A 21537-nucleotide genomic window follows, 5' to 3' on the forward strand; every position below is an offset into this window, starting at 1 on the left:
CCATCATGTCCACCTTTTGGTCTTTCCCAACGGTTCACAATCATGCGGAAAACTTCCCGATGAAGTTCCCACTCTCCCGGGTGGAGGTCGTGCCTGCTGAGGAAGTCTGCTTCCCAGTCGTCCACTCCCGGAATGAACACTGCTGACAGTGCTATCACATGATTTTCCGCCTAGCGAAAAATCCTTGCAGTTTTGCCACTGCCCTCCTGCTTCTTGTGCCGCCCTTTCTGTTTACGTGGGCGACTGCCGTGATGTTATCCCACTGGATCAATACCGGCTGACCTTGAAGCAGAGGTCTTGCTAAGCTTAGAGCATTATAAATTTGCTCTTAGCTCCAGTATATTTATGTGGAGAGAATTCTCCAGACTTGATCACACTCCTTGTGTGACTGCTCCCCAGCCTCTCAGGCTGGCCTCCGTGGTCACCAGCATCCAATCCTGAATGCCGAATCTGCGGCCCTCTAGAAGATGAGCACTCTGTAATCACCACAGGAGAGACACCCTTGTCCTTGGATATAGGGTTATCCGCTGATGCATCTGAAGATGCGATCCGGACGATTTGTCCAGCAGATCCCACTGAAGAGTTCTTGCGTGAAATCTGCCGAATGGAAGCGCTTCGTAATAAGCCACCATTTTTACCAGGACTCTTGTGCAATGATACACTGACACTTTTCCTGGTTTTAGGAGGATCCCGATTAGCTCGGATAACTCCCTGGCTTTCTCCTCTGGGAGAAACACCTTTTCCTGGACTGTGTCCAGAATCATCCCTAGGACCAGCAGACGTGTCGTCGGAACAACTGCGGTTTTGGAATATTTAGAATCCACCCGTGCTGTCGTAGAACTACTTGAGATAGTGCTACTCCGACCTCCAACTGTTCTCTGGACCTTGTTCTTATCAGGAGGTCGTCCATTTTCTTTGAAGACGAATCCTCCTTTCGGTCATTACCTTGGTAAGGACCCGGGGTGCCTTGGACAATCCAACGGCATCGTCTTGAAACTGATAGTGACAGTTCTGTACCACGAACCTGAGGTACCCTTGGTGAGAAAAGGCAAATTTTGGGACATGGAGGTAAGCATCCCTGATGTCCCGGGACACCATATAGTCCCCTTGTTCTTTGCTATCACTGCTCTGAGTGACTCCATCTGGATTTGAACCCTTTCAAGTGTTCAAATTTTTCAGATTTAGAATAGGTCTCACCTAGCCTTCAGTACCACCATATAGTGTGGAGTAATACCCCTTTCCTTGTTGTCGGAGGGGTAATTTTATTATCACCTGCTGGGAATACAGCTTGTGAATTGTTTTCAATACTGCCTCCCTGTCGGAGGGAGACATTGGTACAGCAGACTACAGGAACCTGCGAGGGGGGAAACCTCTCGACATTCCAATCTGTACCCCTTGGATACTACTTGTAGGATCCAGGGGTCCTGTACGGTCCCAGCGTCATGCTGAGAACTTGGTAGAAGCGGTGGAGGGCTTCTGTTCCTGGGAATGGGCTGCCTGCTGCAGTCTTCTTCCCTTTCCTCTATCCCTGGGCAGATATGACTCTTATAGGGACGAAAGGACTGAGGCTGAAAAGACGGTGTCTTTTTCTGCAGAGATGTGATTTAGGGTAAAAAACGGTGGATTTTCCAGCAGTTGCCCTGGCCACCAGGTCCCATGGACCGACCCCAAATAACTCCTCCCCTTTATACGGCAATACATCTTTGTGCCGTTTGGAATCTGCATCACCTGACCACTGTCGTGTCCATAAACATCTTCTTGCAGATATGGACATCACATTTACTCTTGATGCCAGAGTGCAAATATCCCTCTGCGCATCTCGCATATATAGAAATACATCCTTTAAATGCTCTATAGTCAATAAAATACTGTCCCTGTCAAAGGTATCAATATTTTTAGTCAGGGAATCCGACCAAGCCACCTCAGCTCTGCACATCCAGGCTGAGGCGATCGCTGGTCGCAGTATAACACCAGCATGTGTGTGTATACTTTTTAGGATATTTTTCAGCCTCCTATCAGCTGGCTCCTTAAGTACGGCCCTATCCGTTGATGGTACCGCCACTTGTTCTGATAAGCGTGTGAGCGCCTTATCCACCCTGAGGGGTGTTTCCCACCGCGCCTTAACTTCTGGCGGGAAAGGGTATACCGCCAATAATTTTCTATCGGGGGAAACCCACGCATCATCACACACTTCATTTAATTTATCTGATTCAGGAAAAACTACAGGTAGTTTTTTCACCTCACACATAATACCCTTTTTTGTGGTACTTGGAGTATCAGAAATATGTAACACCTCCTTCATTGCCCTTAACGTGTGGCCCTAAAAGAAAATACGTTTGTTTCTTCACCGTCGACACTGAAATCAGTGTCCGTGTCTGGGTCTGTGTCGACCGACTGAGGTAAATGGGCATTTTACAGCCCCTGACGGTGTTTGAGACGCCTGGACAGATACTAATTTGTTCGCCGGCCCTCTCATGTCGTCAACCGGCTTGCAGCGTGTTGACATTGTCACGTAATTTCCATAAATAAGCCATCCATTCCGGTGTCGACTCCCTAGAGAGTGACATCACCATTACAGGCAATTTGCTCCGCCTCCTCACCAATATTTTCCTCATACATGTCGACACACACGTACCGACATACAGCACACACATAGGGAATGCTCTGATAGAGGACAGGACCCACTAGCCCTTTGGGGAGACAGAGGGAGAGTTTGCCAGCACACACCAAAACGCTATAATTATCCAGGGACAACCTTTATATAAGTGTTCCTTTTATAGCATTTTAATATATATACATATCGCCAAATCAGTGCCCCCCCTCTCTGTTTTAACCCTGTTTCTGTAGTGCAGTGCAGGGGAGATCATGGGAGCCTTCCCACCAGCCTTTCTGTGAGGGAAAATGGCGCTGTGTGCTGAGGAGAATAGGCCCCGCCCCCTTTTCGGCGGGCTTCTTCTCCGGAGTTTTAGATATCTGGCAGGGGTTAAATACATCCATATAGCCTCAAGGGCTATATGTTATGTATTTTTCGCCATACAGGTATTATACATTGCTGCCCAGGGCGCCCCCCCCCCCCCCCAGCGCCCTGCACCCTCCGTGACCGCTGTGTGAAGTGTGCTGACAACAATGGCGCACAGCTGCAGTGCTGTGCGCTACCTGATGAAGACTGAGAGTCTTCGGCCGCCTGGTTCCGGACCTCTTCATCTTCAGCATCTGCAAGGGGGGTCGGCGGCGCGGCTCCGGGACGAACCCCAGGGCGAGCCCTGTGTTCCGACTCCCTCTGGAGCTATGTCCAGTAGCCTAAGAATCCAATCCATCCTGCACGCAGGTGAGTTGAAAATCTCTCCCCTAAGTCCCTCGATGCAGTGAGCCTGTTGCCAGCAGGACTCACTGAAAATAAAGAACCTAAAAACTTTTTCTAAGCAACTCTTTAAGAGAGCCACCTAGATTGCACCCTTCTCGGCCGGGCACAAAAACCTAACTGAGGCTTGGAGGAGGGTCATAGGGGGAGGAGCCAGTACACACCATGTGATCCTAAAAGCTTGCTTTTGTGCCCTGTCTCCTGCGGAGCCGCTATTCCCCATGGTCCTGACGGAGTCCCCAGCATCCACTAGGACGTTAGAGAAAATATGTGAGGTTATGTGTGGACTGTACAGAGAGGATGAAATTAGATAGGGAAGCATTGAAGGTTATGTGGGTGGGTCTGGAATTTGATAGGCTTGCCAGAAGAGGTGAGTTTTCAGGGAACGTTTAAAGGTTTAGAGAGTAGAGGTGAGTCTTACTGTGTGTGGGAGAGCATTCCAGTGTGGGCACAGCTCGGATAAAGGGGGTCTTTCCGACCCGATCGCTCGCTGCAGTTTATCGCAGCACAGCGATCGGGTCGAATCTGCGCATGCTGCGCCGGCGCATGCTGGACGGCTGAAGGCCATTGCACTGTAGCGATCGCCTCTGCCTGATTGACAGGCAGAGGCGGTCGCTGGGCGGGAGGGAGCGCAGTCCAGCCAACGCAGGCATGGCCGGACCGTTGGGGGAGGCGGGCCGTGGCGGTTGCGTGACGTCACACGCAGCCGCTGTGACCCGGGCAGCGAAGAGGTTCTCCCGGCCAGCCGCAGGAGCTGCGCTGGCAGGGAGTTACCCCTGAAATGCAAAAGCATCACCGCTGTGCAATGCTTTTGCATTTCTGCAGGGGTAGGGGGGGGGGGGGTGCGGTACTGACATGCGGGACGGGCTAGCCTTGTAGTGGCGAGAGCCTATGTTTGAGAAGACCGGTCAGGAGACTATTACAATAATCAATGCGGGAGATAGTGAGAGCATGGATCAGAGTTTTTGCTGTGTCTTGTGTAAGGTATGATCGTATTTTGGATATGTTTCTTAGATGCATGTAACATGACTTTGAGACAGACTGAATGTGGGGAACAAAGGGTTGATTTTTATCAACAGTAATAGAGATATCAGGTTGGTAACTATTACTGGCCAGTGGAAATAAAATAAATTCTGTTTTGGAAATATCAAATATTTATGATAACCCTTGGTGGTCAAGCTATCAATGTATAATTAACTGTATGTTATATTTAGCAGATTCTTAAAGGCTAATTATATTTTATCCACTAGTTGCAAATGCGTTTTGCAATGCCGTCAAACATGAATCTAAAATATTACTTATTTGGGGTCCAGATTTCCACCCAATCATTTTCCGCCAATGCTCTCTTTGCTTTGAGGCGTCCTTTCCATGAAGGTAGAGTTTGGTTGACGGGAGTATTTCCGGACGGTGGCAGACATCGAGCATCCTGGCATTTAAGGAGGAATAACAGATACCAGATAAGTAATGATCTATAGATATGCCTGTCTTACGGAACTCCAACTAAAACCTGCTTACATATTCTACCATCTTTGTTTCACATATTTACACCATATTTGCACACAACCTAGCATTGTGCTTCTTATTGCTCTAGGCTGCTAGCACTGGCATTTCTACAATGGGTGCAATATGTGCGGTGCACACAGGCCTCTGGGTCCTGTGGGGCCCACACCGCACACATTGCACCCATGCTGTGTTAAAACTTACCTTAGGGAGTCCAGCGCCGTGACAATCCACCCCTAAATGGCCGCCGCGCATGCTCAGTAGCAAATTAGTTTTCGGAACATGGCGGGCGCCATGTTTCCAACTTTCCGGAGACTTGCGCATCCGTGGTAGACTCCGGCACATTGCCGGAGCCTACAGCGCAGTGGAGAGGAGGGGCCCTCCTGAAATCTGCACACGGGCCCCCTCCTCTCATGAAACGCCCCTGGCTGCTAGCAATGAACAATGATTAAAAGTATACTTGCCGACTCTTCCAGAACATCAAGGAGAGTCTCTGAAATAGTGGAGCAGTGCATTCCACTACAGGGCTTGTGTGATGAACTGCAGGAACCTAGAAGAAAGGGTGGCGTTATAGGGGGCCATTTAAAATGCTAGAAAATAGTGCTGCATACTGCTGTACTGTATATTTTAATGCATAGGCCGGGATATTGGCGTCCAAGTTTGCCAGAGGTGCGGCATGCCGGCCAAACTCTCATTTTTTTAAAGGGGCAATCATGTACTAAACCACGGTCCACAAGCCACCCCAACGGTCCAGGTTTTAGGTATATCCATGGCAGGGGCGTCTCTAGAGAGGAGGGGACCCGTGTGCAGACTCCGTGTGTGGGCCCCCTCCTCTCCCGTAACCGTCGCGCCGCTGATAGCGCTCTGAGCGCTGTTGACTCTGGCACAGTGCTAGAGTCTACAGCGCATGCGCAGGACTCTGAAAAATGGCCGCCGAGCCATTTTTTCTGAGTCCTGCGCATGCGCTGTAGACTCTGGCACTGTGCCAGAGTCTCTAGTGGTCAGTGCGCTAGCAGCGGCGCAATGGCTACGGGAGAGGAGGGGGCACGCACACAGTCAGCGATGGACTCTGGAAAGGTAAGTATAGGAGACATGGGTGCAGTGTGTGCGGTGTGGGCCCCCTGGGACTCAGCGGCCCGTGTGCACCGCACACACTGCACCCAGTATAGAATCGCCAATGATCCATGGGCTAATTAAGTCACCTGTGGCCAAGCATGGATATAACGTGTGCAGAGAGAGTTAGATTTGGGTGGGGTGTGTTCAAACTGAAATCTAAATTGCAGTGTAAAAATAAAGCAGCCAGTATTTACCCTGCACAGAAACAATATAACCCACTCAAATGCCACGGTGGGAAATAATATTGAGGCAGCTTTTGCGGTAGTTCCAGGAGACTCATGAATTTGGGGGAGAGTCTCCTCGCTAGTGGTCTTGCATACTGCAGGCCATTAACAAAGAATATGTGATTGAATCATCGTGGCACCGTCCCCATTACCACAAAGCTAGGAATAACGGCAGAACCTCACAGGGAGTGCAGGTGCTCCCAGATGGAGACTTGCCAGAGTCAGTAATACCGCATTCAGACCGCAAATGCCGGATCCTACCCGGTAAGACAAACGTGTACTTACCGGGTGGGATCCGGCATTTGCCCTTTTTTGATGGCTTTCTGACCCGGCAATATACCGGGTCGGTTGCCATAGCAGCGGAGGGAGCAGCAGCAGCGGGGGTGGAGGCGGAGCCGGGAGATGAGCTCATCTCCTGCGCCGCCTCTCCCTATGCTGTGAATGGGAACCGTGTCGCATCGACACGGCTCCCATTCACACAGCACCTGACCCGGTAATCAACCCGGGTAAAACCCTTCTTTTTTACTGGGTTGAATTACCGGGTCAGGCGACCCGCTAAATCGTCAAAGGACCTTTCACATCGCACACTGACCCGGTTCGACACGGCAATATGCCGTGTCGATACCGGGTTATTTGTGCGATGTGAAAGGGGTATAAGTATAACCTGAGTCAAACCCAAGTTGCATTCAGCTTGTTAATCAAATGATTCATGTACAGCAGGGCTGGCCAAACCGGTCCTCGAGATCTACCAACATTTCATGTTTTCCAGGCCTCCTGGGGATCTGTAGAATTGTCAGTTAGGAATGAATGCAGCACATCTTAATTAGTAATGACTACACCTGTGCACTAGCTAGGTTGTCTGGAAAATGTGTACTGTTGCTAGATCTCGAGGACTGGTTTGGCCAGCCCTGATGTACAGCATTGATTCTTGTGAGGCTTCCCCTTACAAAGCAGTCACCAGCCGATGAAGACGTCTGTCTCTTACTATGATGCTATAACACAGTGACAAGAAGATGCTCTGCATGCGCAGTACAAGGTAAGGGAATGAAGCTCCCTTGAGGACCCAACATGTACAGGGAGTAAATTTACTAGGATGGGAGTTCTATTTAAGATGGGATTTTGGCCATAGCAACCAATCAGATTCCAGGTAAAATGCATGGAGATAATGTACCAGCCAACCAGCTCCTGTCATTTTTCCCAGCCTGTGACCTGGTAGTTAGGAGCTGATTGGCTGGTATTTTATCTCCATCCATTTTATCTGCATCCAAGGATTAGTAAATAGACTCCATTATTTACTAAGGTGGGAATTCTATTTAAGATGGGATGTTGCCCATAGCAACCAATCATATTCTAGAAGGTGCTAGATAAATGAGGAGTAGAATCTAATTGGTCACTATAGGCAACTCCCATCTTAGTAACTTTATCCCCAGTATGCGCAGTAGCACTCATCATCTTCAACATTTTTAAGTATTGTCATAAATATATAATATATATATATATATATATATATATATATATATATATATATATATATATATATATATATGTGCATCTGGTTTGTTCCTAATTTCAGATGCTCCATTCATCTTGGGTGCTTCCAGGTCTCTCGCAGTGCACCCACGCTTTCAGGCGTACTCCAGACGCTAATGACAAAGGTACGTTAATGGGATAGAGCCGTAGCTAGACTTGCGTATGCGACCAACTCTTAATAGGTCGCAAAAAATCCACTTTTCTCCAGACACATTTTGCAATTCAGTTTGTGTCCAACACTGAATAATTCCTGGGTATGGAGTCTCTTGTTTGTGCTGTACAGAAGCTGCGTCTGCTGCTAAACAGAAGCTGCACTCCTAGGCCCTGCTGGCAGATGCTATTGTCTCTGTGTATGATATTTCCTCCTATTGGAATGTTCGGATTACAGCTGCCAAGGAGAATGATTTTCTGTCATTCAGAATTAAATCTATTCTTTTCTCGTTGCTTAGTTTACTTATAAAACCCAGTTTTCAATTCAGATGCCTAAAGGGCCCTACACACTTGGCGATATTGAAGGGCGATATGAACGATATCATTCAAAAATTAACGATAAATCATTCATATTGTTCAGTGTGGATGCATCAACGACAAACAATGCGCATCCCTACAGTCGTTCATCGTTGGTTGATCATTGTTTATTCATACAAGCCAATTTGGATGATATCTATGTAATGTAACGTCATATCGTCCAAATCGGCCATAAAAATCGTTGATGAAAAATCGGCCAACGATAATATCGTTGGTCAACAAAATCGGACAAATTGCCAAGTGTGTAGGGCCCTTTAGTCTTCTGTTCATGGCCATATCATAGACTCCACTATTTTATTGCATATATTCTGCGTCTCTATTTCAAAGTGGCAAACAGAAGATGCTGATTTAATGATATAACGCCTTCATAAACACCCTAGCAGCAGAAGTCAGAACCATCATCAATACAGTAAAACCTTTAACCTTAACTTATCTAAAATAAAGACACAGACAATGGGATGGCATTTAAAAATCAGCCAGCGGCCTTTATTTAAATATCAAAGAATAAACTGACCCTACTGGTGGCGGAGAGATAGGACGGCACTTGACAAGTGGCTACCATGACTTATGTCAAACCTCTATCCTCCACCATACTTGCAGGGCCATTTGCCCTTCTCCACGGCTGGTAATACTGGGGTCACCACATCTCCTACCAATACACGCAAATGCCTGGCCAGTTAGTCAGTGCTGTGGGCCCCATTAGGGTGCAATCAGCCTACCACTGTATTGAAACAGAGCACAACCCAGATGAAAATTAAGCAAAATAGCCACTGTACTGCCGCTCATTCCAGCCACATCCATCCTCCTACCACCACCAAGATGAGCCACTAGCCTCAAACCAAAGTCACTAACACCTTGAAACACTCTCTAGGAACAGAAAATTACCCTCATGTGTCAGGTGGACACCGTCAGGACAAAACAAATTCATAACTCAAAAATGAATCAGAGGGTGCTTGACAACCAATCCACCCATCTCAAAAACCTTCTGAGACACCAGAGACTTCACCTTTTGTTTATCCTTATCCATAATAACCACTGGAACATACTCCCACCAAGAACGCGGAGGAATAACAGCTGACCACACAAAAGGATACCATGGCCACCAACCAAAAATTGTCTCAATGTCGTGAACCATCGCATACAACTCAAATCCAAAGATGAACTAAATCCTATGTCATTCCCACTTAAATGCACCGCCAAAACAGCCAGGGTACTAAACCTAAGGGGTGCCTCATATAGACAAATAAGAAGCGAATTCCATAGCATACCCTGCTATCCGAGTCAATGAATGTGGTCAACCACCACAAACAACTCAGGGGTCTATTTACTAAGCCTTTGATGGAGATAAAGTCGCTGGAGATAAAGTACCAGCCAATCACCTCCTAACTGTCATTTTTCAAACCCAGCCTGTAACATGGCAGCTAGGAGATGATTGGCTGGTACTTTATCTCCATCCACTTTAACTCTATCCAAGGCTTAGTAAATAGATCCCTCAGCATCATATGTACAGGCCAACTCAGAAGCCCAATGCACATAGTAGTGACCCGCGAACCAAATTGAGCGACAAGATATAGCACTGAAAAATCTTCCAAAACTGATATACTGTCAATGGAGAACCATCGCAATCCATCAGCCAAGAGCCTGCAGAAGCAGGCCAACATGCCAGGTAGTCCTCAGTCAACACAACCGGACATACTCTAGAATCCGCGCATGGCACCAGTGACAACCAGCGACCCCGTCCCAGCTGATCTGTTTTTGAGCGCCATATCTTGAGTAAAACTCAATCTGACACAAGGATATGGGTTTGCAGGAGGAACGTACGGGAAGCGACCAACAGCTAGCTGACATAAAAGGCTCCATGAATGGCCATAGAAAACACAACCAGAAACACAAAGCTTTCATAAGAAGACTGACAAACCGACAGGAAGAACCATAGCTAAATGATCTAACAAACCCAATGTAAGAGGCCAACGTGGGTAATCAGGAAAGGGTGCCAACCTGGCCCAGCCTGTAATGGATCACTATACTAAAAACCATGTAATTTCCAGATGACCCTGCAAGTGCAAGAAAAATGACACACCAGCAGTCACGCTTTCCACAACCGTCCTGAACTTACCAAAGACATAAAGCCCCCAAACAAAAGATAAAAACAGCTGGTAACAGGTGCTTACCTCTGCCATGGTTTCATGAAAGAAAAGCTTCCCACCTCCTCCAAGAAGATTGGTGTGACCACAAAGTCCCAGGGACTAATGACTGCTGAGCTAACCCCTCCATTGTGGACAAATAACCTGCCAGCAATGAGCCACACAAATGTCACCAATCAATGCAGTAGATGGTGCGCTGACGTAACCATTAATAACTTTTCATATTGACATAATCTGTCATATCGGCTGGTCAGTCGTGACACCTCCCTTACTGTCCCAATTTTGGCAGGACAGTCCCATTTTTTGGACACTATCCCAGGGCACTGGGCATGCTCCCACAGTGGCAAAAGATAGGGGGCGTAGATTGCGGTTGTCCCTACTGATCGATGGAGCTGGGAGGTATTCTTCTCCATGTGCATCTACATCCACGTTGTCTTTCTCCGAGGCTTAATGCATACCCCTGATTGGATGGTACTTTATCTCTCTCCAAGATTTGATACATCTCCCCCTTTAGCTGCTTACTGCTCCCCTCTCACCCTCACTGCTCTCTCTGTCAGACACTGTGATGCTGCTGCTCCACTCAATGTGCTTGTCTCTTCCCTTTATCTTTGCTTCCGCTGCTGTCTCTTACTGCCTCTGATGCTTTCTCTGTCTCTCCTGCCTGACACCACCACTTACTGCCTCTCCTCTGCCCTCACTCTTCTTTCTGACCAATTTCCTCCGGCTTTCAACTACCACTTACCACCCAAGTCCGCCTATGTGCTGTCCTCCTGACGTCTGAGCAGCTGGAGTGTCTGCCAGGACTTTTAGTAAATGGTCTGTCCATGTGCATTCGCTAATGCTGCCATATGCGATGCATAGTAGTTATATTTGTCCGTCAGGGTGTGATGGTATGCAACAAAATGGCGCTTGTCTCCTCCATTTTACTTTTGCTGTTCTACTTTTATGAGTTTGTTTTGTCTGACATCCACACACAGACACGACTGTAATGTCCCATGATGCTAAGTGTCTGCGGTGTAATGGAACATCTTTCTGTTCCACTGGTACTTGCACCTGCTTTGAGATTGCTTTAGTGACTGCTAAAGATGCTTATCCAATTATATGCTTACGATCATGTTTATACCTTATATGTATGTGGTATCCGGGCATTGGTGGTCATTTCGAGTTGTTTGCTCGCTGTCGATTTTCGCAGTGCAGCGATTAAGTGAAAAAATGGCAAAAATGCGCATGGTACACAGCGTGCATGCGCTAAGTACTTTCACACAAAACTTTGTAGATTTACACAAGCTCGAGCGACGTTTTTTCATCGCTCGAGTGATCGTAGTGTGATTGACAGGAAGTGGGTGTTTCTGGGCGGAAACTGGCCGTTTTCAGGGAGTGTGCTAAAAAACGCAGGCATGCCAGGTAAAAACGCAGGAGTGGCTGGAGAAACGGGGGAGTGGCTGGCCGAACGCAGGGCGTGTTTGTGACGTCAAACCAGGAACTAAACGGACTGAGGTGATCGCAGTCTAGGAGTAGGTCTGGAGCTACTCAGAAACTGCAGGGAATTATTTAGTAGCAGTTCTGCTAATCTTTCATTCGCTATTCTGCTAAGCTAAGATACACTCCCAGAGGGCGGCGGCCTAGCGTGTGCAATGCTGCTAAAAGTAGCTAGCGAGCGAACAACTCGGAATGAGGGCCATTGTTCTCTGAGCTATATAAACTAGGGAGTTACACCAGGATGGGGTTGGCTAAAAGAGCCTCAGCTTTGTGTATCTTGGTGTGCAGCACAGCCGTCCCATTGAATGGACGTTCGTACTGCCAGTATCTTGCTGTATCAAGCTCATTTGTGCAGATTGAGGATGGGGTTCCTGGATGCCAGTGTCTAACTGAACCTATGAGTGAAGTGAAGACTACCGTTTGAAGCTAATGCCCTTATTTATCAATGAGTGATACATTTCACTGTGAGTGATAAATTGTACCGGCCAACCAGCTCCTGTCATTTTTCAAACACAGCCTGTGACATGGCAGCTCTTAACAGCCTGTGACATGGCAGTTAAGAGCTGATTGGCTGGTGCAATTTATCACTCACAGTGAAATAGATCACTCATTGATAAATGAGCCCATAAGTATATAATTAAATGCTTATTGATTATCAATTTTTCATATTTGCTAAAGCAATATTGAAGTGATAAATACTGCGTTGTTCGCTTACTTTAACTCCATGCAATTTAAAGAATTCACTTCCACAGGGAACACAGGGCCACCCTGCCACCAATAATATAAATGGGCCTCTATGTACGGTTCTCCATCTACATAGGGAGGATTCTTCAGCGGTAATGTGAATAAATGTGAAACAGCATGGCAGGAGACTGTCATCAGAATATTTATCGGGGGGTCTATATAACAAAATCCCTGGCGCAAGGCACCATTTTTTCTCCTAATTGAAGCCTTATTGTATATCCAGTTATTATATTGGATGTAATTTCCTTTATAGAAAATAAAGTGTGAAAAGCATCACAACCATTGCTTGATCCAACGTGGTGGTTTTGTAAATATGAAACACATGGAACCGTGGACGTCATCAGGGCAGATGGTCATAAAACTTTTGGATTTCATCATTCCCTTTATCAAATGATCATTGACGAAACTGTGGTCTGGCTATGCATGGAACACTTATACCAGTTATTAGGAAGAGGAGTGAAATTACATTGCGGATGTTACTCTCCATGTTGAGCAGGCCGGGCTGTCACTATGGGGAGACAATTACATTTTTGTCAATGTGCCACGAGCATCACCAATGCTCAACTGTGAACATATCGCTCACATATCGGTTATGGTATCGGTTATGGTATTAAATCGGTCTCACATGTCACACATGTCTAGCCGTAGCAGCTCATTTCATCAGCCAGTGCGATCAGGCAGGACTTGGAAGACGTGACAGAGGTAAGTAAATGTACTGGAGCCACTTATACTTGTTGTGACACCCCACTATTGTGACATCCCACTAGGATGTGTCTGGATCTTGCAACCTGAGGACCCTTTATCTAAGGGGCCCTGATGCTGCCTGTGTCAGGGAAGTACTGGCACTGCAGGGGTTACCAAACCTTACCCCCTCCCCCCCCGCCTAGTGATTTCAGCTCTTAGCAGGAAAGCAAGGGATCCAGCTACTGGCTGACCTCTGAACTTAGGGGAGGAGCCTGTTGAGAGGGAGATGCTCTGTGGAAATGGAGTCGAGAAGTGTGCGCTAGGGATGGCCATCGCCCATCAAGGATTCCTAATCATCAATGTTTTTTGGTCGATATAGAATACTTTTGCCATTGATGGGGGAGAACAAGATGGTTTCCCTCCATCGATGACATAGCATAACCAAATATTTTATTTCTATTTACTAGGTGCCGGAACCTGTAGTATAGTGTGTAGAAGGGTCAGTAATGTAGTGCAGGGTGTAGAAGGGTCAGTAATGTAGTGGTGGAGGGTATAGATGGGTCCCTTATGTAGTGTAGGGTGTAGGGGGGGGTCAGTAAAATACTAATCCCAAGTACTTAGCACACTGTTATTGAATTAAGATTCAAAATGCAGGAAAAAGTACACAATCTGAGTAAAAAAGGCAAAAGGTTGAAGATTGGATATATGCCATGTGTTGCACCATGTATCATTATGCTTACATGGAGATATGTTACATTTTTTGTAGAAGGGGTGCAAAGGAAATGTTCACTCTGGGCTCTGCTTGGCACTGATTGACATCACAGTAGTGTGCGGTCACTGAATACGCTGTGTGGTAGGACAGTGTTTGGGTTCCGGTACAGAACATGGAACCCCCTAGATTAGCATAACTAAACTGCTTCAAAACATTATTAAACCTGTTCAGAACATTAAAATGTGTCCCCTCGCCGGCTTGCTCTGCTCACCACAGGTTACTACTATTCCCCATAGATGTCCACGTGATAGTAAACTGATAGCCCAGGCCAGGGCTTCCGTGTTCTGAAATTGAGTCCAGTGTTTGATATCACAGCTTGATTTGCTATTATTCCTAGTTATCATGCATTCACTGAAAAAACTTTGTATTGAGACAGTATTCAAAATCAGAGTATGATTTGCTACCTGGGCTGACAACAGGGGGCCCTGTCTATTTTGTCAGTCCCGAGCCCCACAATTTCTGATGGCAGCCCTGTATACACAGGCTACCCTCTTCTGTATTCTCTCCCCTCACAACCCCATCCCCATTCGCTGCACCCGCGTCCTTAGGAGTGCGCACAGGGTGTGCAATGTGTGCACAAGCACACCCTAATGCCTGTCATTTCAGGGTTGGATTAATGGGAGGTGATGGGGGGCAGGGCGGGTGAAAGTGATATGCATGGTGCTGCCCATTTACTTGGCGGGGCAGCCATAGAGATAAAGACATCACCGTTGGCACTTAAAAAGTGGCACCATCCGCCAGCTAATCAGAGTTCGTGGAACGGCAACCAATCAGGAGCAGCCACTCCTGATTGGCTGCTGGTCCGCGAGCTAGCCTCCAATTGGCTGAAGGCCCACACCACATTTGAAGTGCCACCGGTGAAGTCTTTGTGGACTGTTGACTAAGCAAGTTAACGCTGCAGTGTAGGCCCATTATAATGTAAGCTCTCACAAGCAGGGCCCTCTTCCCTCATGTGCTTATCTTTTTTACTTTAATAATCTTCAACTGCACCAAATCCAGCAGTCTTCTGCCACCTGATACTTATTCCAGTGTCATCTGCTGATGTAACTATGTTTATTTACCCTGTACTTGTCCTATACTGTCATCAACTGTAAGTTGCTGTTTTCCTGTTTGATTATTTGTTTATGTACTCTGTAATTGGGCGCTGAGGAACTCTTGTGGCGCCATATAAATAAAGGATAATAATAATAATAATAATAAATAGGCTCCACACACTCCTAGTACCTGTCGGGGGAGAAGATTGAACAGGAGAATGGGCTACAGGAGAGCCGTGCACCAACACACCAGGCCATCGCTGTCTGCTTGGGGCTTTCCGCACTCTGCAGCCCTAAGGGAGAAATCACAGAGACCACACCATTCGGATCCTGGCACTGCTAATAGGTAAAGGTTGGGACAGCTGCAGCACCTTCTTTTCTATACAGTGACAGTACGGCTCCAGTTACTTCTTCCAAAAGGAGCTACTGTATATACATTTAAACTGTGTGTGTCATTTATGTGTTTAGTGTGGTTCTTGGCATAATGTGTATAAGGGCTCTCTTGTGTGGTGTAATGTGTATAAGGGCTCTGCTCTCTAGCAAAATGTGTATAAGGGTTCTGCTGTGTGGCGTAAAGTGTATAAGGGCTCTGCTATCTGGTGTAACGTGTATAAGGGCTCTGCTGTCTGGCGTAACGTGTATAAGGACGCTGCTGTCTGGTGTAACATGTATAAGGGCTCTGCTGTCTGGCGTAACATGTGTAAGGGCTTTGCTGTCTGGCATAACGTGTATAAGGGCTCTGCTGTATGGCGTAACGTGTATAAGGGCTCTGCTGTATGGCGTAACGTGTATAAGGGCTCTGCTGTCTGGCGTAACGTGTATAAGGATTAAGGAGTATTACTGTGTGGTGTAATGTGAATAACGGACACTAGTGTGTGGTGTAATGTGAATAATGGACACTACTGTGAGATGTAATGTGCAGTGAATTTGTGCCGCTGCTCTGTCACTTAAGGCCCATACACACTAGAAGACTTGAAAGATGTGAAAGATGAACAATGTGGATATGAGCAATTTCCCTTGAACTCCCTGACAAACGAGATTGATACACACTGAGCTTTTTTACAAATGATTTGATCGACGAATGATCTGCCCTGCTGGAAATGAGGGGATTGAGCTGTATGCATGGACGACTGACAACCTGCTTCTAACGACCACGGGTACGCGCATCGTTCATCGTTTGCTGTGTACACACTAGAACGATCTGATCATTTACAACCGTCGTTGTCGCTCATATCTATGGAAATATCTTCTAGTATATATGGGCCTGCCCGCCGCACATCTCCTATGTGCTGCCATCGGGACCCTTCGCGACGGCACGTATCACACCCCTCTAGTTATGGCCCTGTGTACTAATCCCGCCTACTTTGGTGTTGGTTCCGCATATCATTGATTTGGTGCCACACACATGAGGCCACTTCATTAAATTTCTCCAGGGCCACTTTTAGTTCCCAATCCACCCCTGGACCCAGGAATCCTACCCAGGTAGCTACCTGGGTTGGACCCCGGAATGACCCGGGTAAGGGTGTAGTGTAAACAGGTTACCCGGGTCATCCGACTCAGGACCCGTTTACAGCCTGTTAAGAGCCCATACCTCCCTGACCACAGTGTCCCGCGGGTGGTCGGGAGGGACAGCGCATGCTGTCAGCGCTGCTGTCTGTCCTGCTATGCGGACAGCAGCGTTGACCGGGACAGTGTGTGCCGGAGGCTGGGGGCAGCCCAGCAGCTTCCAGAGTGCTGGGATTGACCCCAGCATGATGGCGGGAAGCATCGCATTGGCGGCGTGGCCTAATGGGACCAAGGCCATGCCCCGAGGGTCCCGATCTGCCGGTTTTCCCGGCACTTGGAGATGACTTCATCTCCAAGCGCCGGACAGAAGACACTGCACCTGGGTGCAGTGTAAACAGCGCTGACCCGGTATATTCCCTGGTCAGCGCCATTGTGGAAAAGGGGTCCGTCTCGGGTCTGACCTGGCTTGGAACCGTGTTCCAAATCGTGGGTCAGACCTGAGACTTCTAGTGGAAAAGGGGTATAACAGATCTTTATGTACTGTACCACTTTACTGGAAGATTAGGGAGAACGGAGGTTAGAAGCACAGCTCCAAATACACTGCTAAATACTTGTAGAGAGCCAGTTATTAGAGCCTATATTTGTATTGATGGAGTGTACGAGCTCTAAGGGTCTATTTTACACTTAATTCAGATAGCGACAGTTTAAGCCACTAGCATTCAACACGAGCAATGCTATTCTGAATGTGAGGAGACCTAGTGACAAAAACTATATTGTACGTGTGTTTATAGCAACCATGGGGGTAATTCTGAGTTGATTGCAGCTTCAAGTTTGTTAGCAATTGGGCAAAGCCATGTGCACTGCAGGGGAGGCAGATATAACATGTGCATAGAGAGTTAGATTTGGGTGTGGTGTGTTCAATCTGCAATCAAAATTGCAGTGTAAAAATAAAGCAGCCAGTATTTACCCTGCACAGAAACAAAATAACCCACCCAAATCTAACTCTCTCTGCAAATGTTATATCTGCCCCCCCCCTGCAGTGCACATGGTTTTGCCCAACTGCTAAAAAATTTCCTGCTGTGATCAACTTGGAATTACCCCCCATATGTAGTTCCATTTGCAGCGGAGTTTGATGAGATTGATTCTGGAGGCAGCTGCACATCTTAGATTATTGGCACCCTGGAACGTAAACCAGCTAAAATGTTTGTGCATTGCAGATCTCCAGTCTTCAGCCGACTTTGATGCATAAACGATCCTCAAAATCAGATTATATGATTACATCCAGACCCTTGGATAAAATGGAATTCAAGGTTATGATGGCTGTCAAAGTAGAAGCATAGGTTTTTTTTCAAATATATGTTAGGCTTGAATGTATTTTCCCTGATGTGCTGTTTCACTGGCGTATGTAGTTGCATGTGTTATTGGGTATAAGGCCTTAAACTGCACCTGTGTTACTGTTTATATGGCTTGTAAATAAATACATAATTGTCCACATACACATACTGTATATATAGATATATAGATAGATAGATAGATATACCATATGTAGATAAATATACAGTTGTGAATACTAACATTATGTCACAGTGGCGCATCTCTCCGCAACTCCACTGTTTGGAAATCAGTTATCACATACAAATTTGTCTCCAGTACAGAAGTCTTTAAGTTGGTCTTCAGAAAAATGGCTGCCACTTGCCTAACTCAGTACTAGTGACAACACATTATGATAAGGGTTAATATACTTGAAAAATATTTTCTAAAACTTTAATTGCCAACTTTCCCTAACAGAATAAAAAAACCTGGAGTTCTAGAACTATGCCACAGGGATGTCTTTATGTAATAGAGACAGATTTATACATGGTGGATGTTATTCTCAGTTTCTTGTATTGTGTGTGTGTGTGTGTGTGTGTGTGTGTGTGTGTGTGTGAGTCTTGTGTGTATGTATCTTTCTGTTTGTGCATTTTATGTGTGTCTCTTTGTATGTCTCGTGTTGTGTGTTCCATGCTCGTGCGACATTACATCAGAGCAATTCAATTGCTGCTCTGATCAGGCGCCCATTGCTTATTATTTACCTAGTAGATGGAGTACTGCCACGAAAATCTACTAATTCTGTCAAGACTTCTAGTTAGGGAGTTTGGGCGCCTAAACCACGGACTTGCACACACTTCTTCTTGCACCTCAGAAGACTACGAGAAGAAATGTCACCCCTGCTGCTAATGGACATCTAAATGGAGCAACAATTGAATTGCTCCATTTTGCTCCCCATAGTGATAACCATGGGGAAAACAATTGAATCCCAAGGCCCAAGGCAAGTCTTGTACATTTTGAAGATTATTATCATGTCAAAGAGATGTCTGTCAATAATTAACAAATTAATCGTTAAAGTTCCACATATAGAACATTTTCATGCATCACCTCTTGTTAAGTAATTGGAATATCGCAGGTCCAGATAACCTTTCAACATACGAATAAAAGATATATTTGCAATCAGGGGCAGAACAGTGAATCGCCATGCCACATTGCAAAATTTTGGTGTGAAAATGGCGATGCAACTTAACATTTCCAGGCCATGTGCTCTACCCTCAATGCGACAGACTGGGGCCACTTCTGATCATGTTCTAGACCAGTGAATGCTCTGAAGAGGCATGGGCCCTCATTCCGAGTTGTTCTCTCGCAAGCTGCTTTTAGCAGCATTGCACACGCTAAGCCGCCGCCTACTGGGAGTGAATCTTAGCTTAGCAGAATTGCGAATGAAAGATTCTCAAAATTGCAAATAGACACTTCTTAGCAGTTTCTGAGTAGCTCGACACTTACTCTGCCACTGCGATCAGTTCAGTCAGTTTCGTTCCTGGTTTGACGTCACAAACACACCCAGCGTTCGCCCAGACACTCCCCCGTTTCTCCAGCCACTCCCGCGTTTTTCCCAGAAACGGCAGCGTTTTTTCACACACACCCATAAAACGGTCAGTTTCCGCCCAGAAACACCCACTTCCTGTCAATCACACTCCGATCACCAGAACGAAGAAAAAAACTCGTAATGCCGTGAGTAAAATACCAAACTTCTTAGCAAATTTACTTGACGCAGCCGCAGTGCGTACATTGCGCATGCGCAGTTAGCGGAAAATCGCACCGATGCGAAGGAAAATAACGAGCGATTAACTCGGAATGAGGGCCATGGTCTTTTCAGAGCCCCTTGCCTTGGAGCCCTGCGGCGGCAGCACTTCCGGCACCCACTGCAGTTCCACCACTGTTTGCAATCTTAGGGCCCTATTTAACTTTGAGACATAACCCCTTTAGTACTCGCCTAAGGGGTTATGTCCTCTTTTAAGTCATTTACAAACAGCGGTAAGCTTAGCTTACCGCTGTTTGCCCCTGTACCGCATACACCATCTACAGATGTCCTCATACATCTTTGTTGTAGTCACCAAACAGCCCCTCTCGGCGTGCCAGGTCCTGTGAGACTGTTAACGGCAGACATCTTCTTTTGCATCTTTTTACCCAAAATTAGTGGTAATGTGATATGCTAATTAATTTGATATGTGACACTTGTACATCTGTGCGCAATTGAGTCTCTGAATCTGTATATGAAGTGCTATGATGCAACGGCTCTTTTCCATGTTACGTCGTGACTGTCACACACGGGTAAACAAGTGTCGCATATCACTGATACTAAACAAAATATACCACTGCTAATAAGACTTTTTCTTTTTTTTTTTACTGGTATATCACTGACTCTCCATTCAATGATCATACAAGATACAAGGGGAGATGTATCAAAGCTTGAAGAGAGAGAAAGTGGACAGGTATAAAGGGGTCTATTTACTAAACCTTGAATGGAGATAAAGTGGAGGAAGATAAATTACCAGCCAATCAGCTCCTAACTGCCATGTCACAAGCTGCATTTGAAAAATGACAGTCAGGAGCTGATTGGTTGGTACTTTATCTCCGTCAACTTTATCTCCACCCAAGGCTTAGTAAATAGACCACAAAGTGTTAAGCAATCAGCTCCTAACTCTCATTTTTCAAACACGGCCTGTAACATGGCAGCTAGGAGCTGACTGGCTGATGCTTTATCTCTCTCCACTTTATCTCTTTCCAAACTTAGTACATAGACTCCTTCATGTTTGGCTCACACAGATGGAGCCACGCTAATCATGGCTTAGTCTGTGCCTGGCACGCCCGCCTAGGCGCGTCTATCACAGCGTCTGGGCCGCTCGCGCGTCCATGACGCACACGCGCCCCATTCACTACAATGGGAGCATCTCTGTGCACTCCCATAGCGGGGCTAGGCGCCGGATTGCCTAGTCCCGCTGGGAGTACACGTTAGCGATGGAGCTGCACTAGATGAGCATGGCTCCATCTGTAGGGTTCTTTTTTTTTTTTTTTTAAGTTCTTACCAAAATGTCCTATCTTCAAGGAACTTTCTTCAGACCTGACCATTTTCCAACCTACAGTTACAATAAATATCCTTTAAATAGACAGAATTCTATACCTGGGAGTATTCACAGGGTTCCTAAAACCTTTTTTTTTTTTAATTCATCCAATGACTACCTCCTCCTAAAACTTGAATGTATATAGAGCAGCGCTTAACCAGTCAGTCAGCGGTTTTCATTTTTCACTGGAGTGTTATGATGGGGAGAACCAAACAACAGGCAAGTGAAGACGATGCTTTAAGACAAGGCAAACGTAAACAATGAGAAATAAACTGTGTATGTTTCAAGTAAACCTCACCAAGACAGAACCCAGAGGGTGAACGGTAGCCTGTGGCTTGAGAGTAGGCCTGAGTGATGGGTAACTCCAGCTCATTAGTCTTCACAAGGAGGGTGAAGACCCAACTGCTCCAAATCCATCCAACGCAAACGAATGTATACATTTATTCTAAAAATCTAGGGTTCAAAGAAGCTTTTTATTTCTT

General features: G+C 46.3%; 1 long non-coding RNA gene across 4 annotated transcripts in view; it reads left to right on the top strand.

Moving 5' to 3' along the window:
- LOC135056759 (uncharacterized) overlaps positions 1-21537 on the top strand; it is a 99471-nt gene that overhangs the window by 25144 nt on the left and 52790 nt on the right. Inside the window, exons 3-7 of one of the 4 annotated variants that reach the window (XR_010244066.1) lie at positions 4675-4822; positions 7775-7856; positions 12880-13328; positions 15287-15462; positions 17840-18422. This is a non-coding gene — a long non-coding RNA (uncharacterized LOC135056759). Of the gene's footprint in view, positions 1-4674; positions 4823-7774; positions 7857-12879; positions 13329-15286; positions 15463-17839; positions 18423-21537 lie in introns of those variants that run through there. The other 3 variants (XR_010244064.1, XR_010244067.1, XR_010244065.1) reach the window with 3 other exon arrangements.

Source organism: Pseudophryne corroboree, chromosome 3 (assembly GCF_028390025.1).
Source record: "Pseudophryne corroboree isolate aPseCor3 chromosome 3, aPseCor3.hap2, whole genome shotgun sequence".
Taxonomy (NCBI): Eukaryota; Metazoa; Chordata; class Amphibia; order Anura; family Myobatrachidae; genus Pseudophryne; species Pseudophryne corroboree.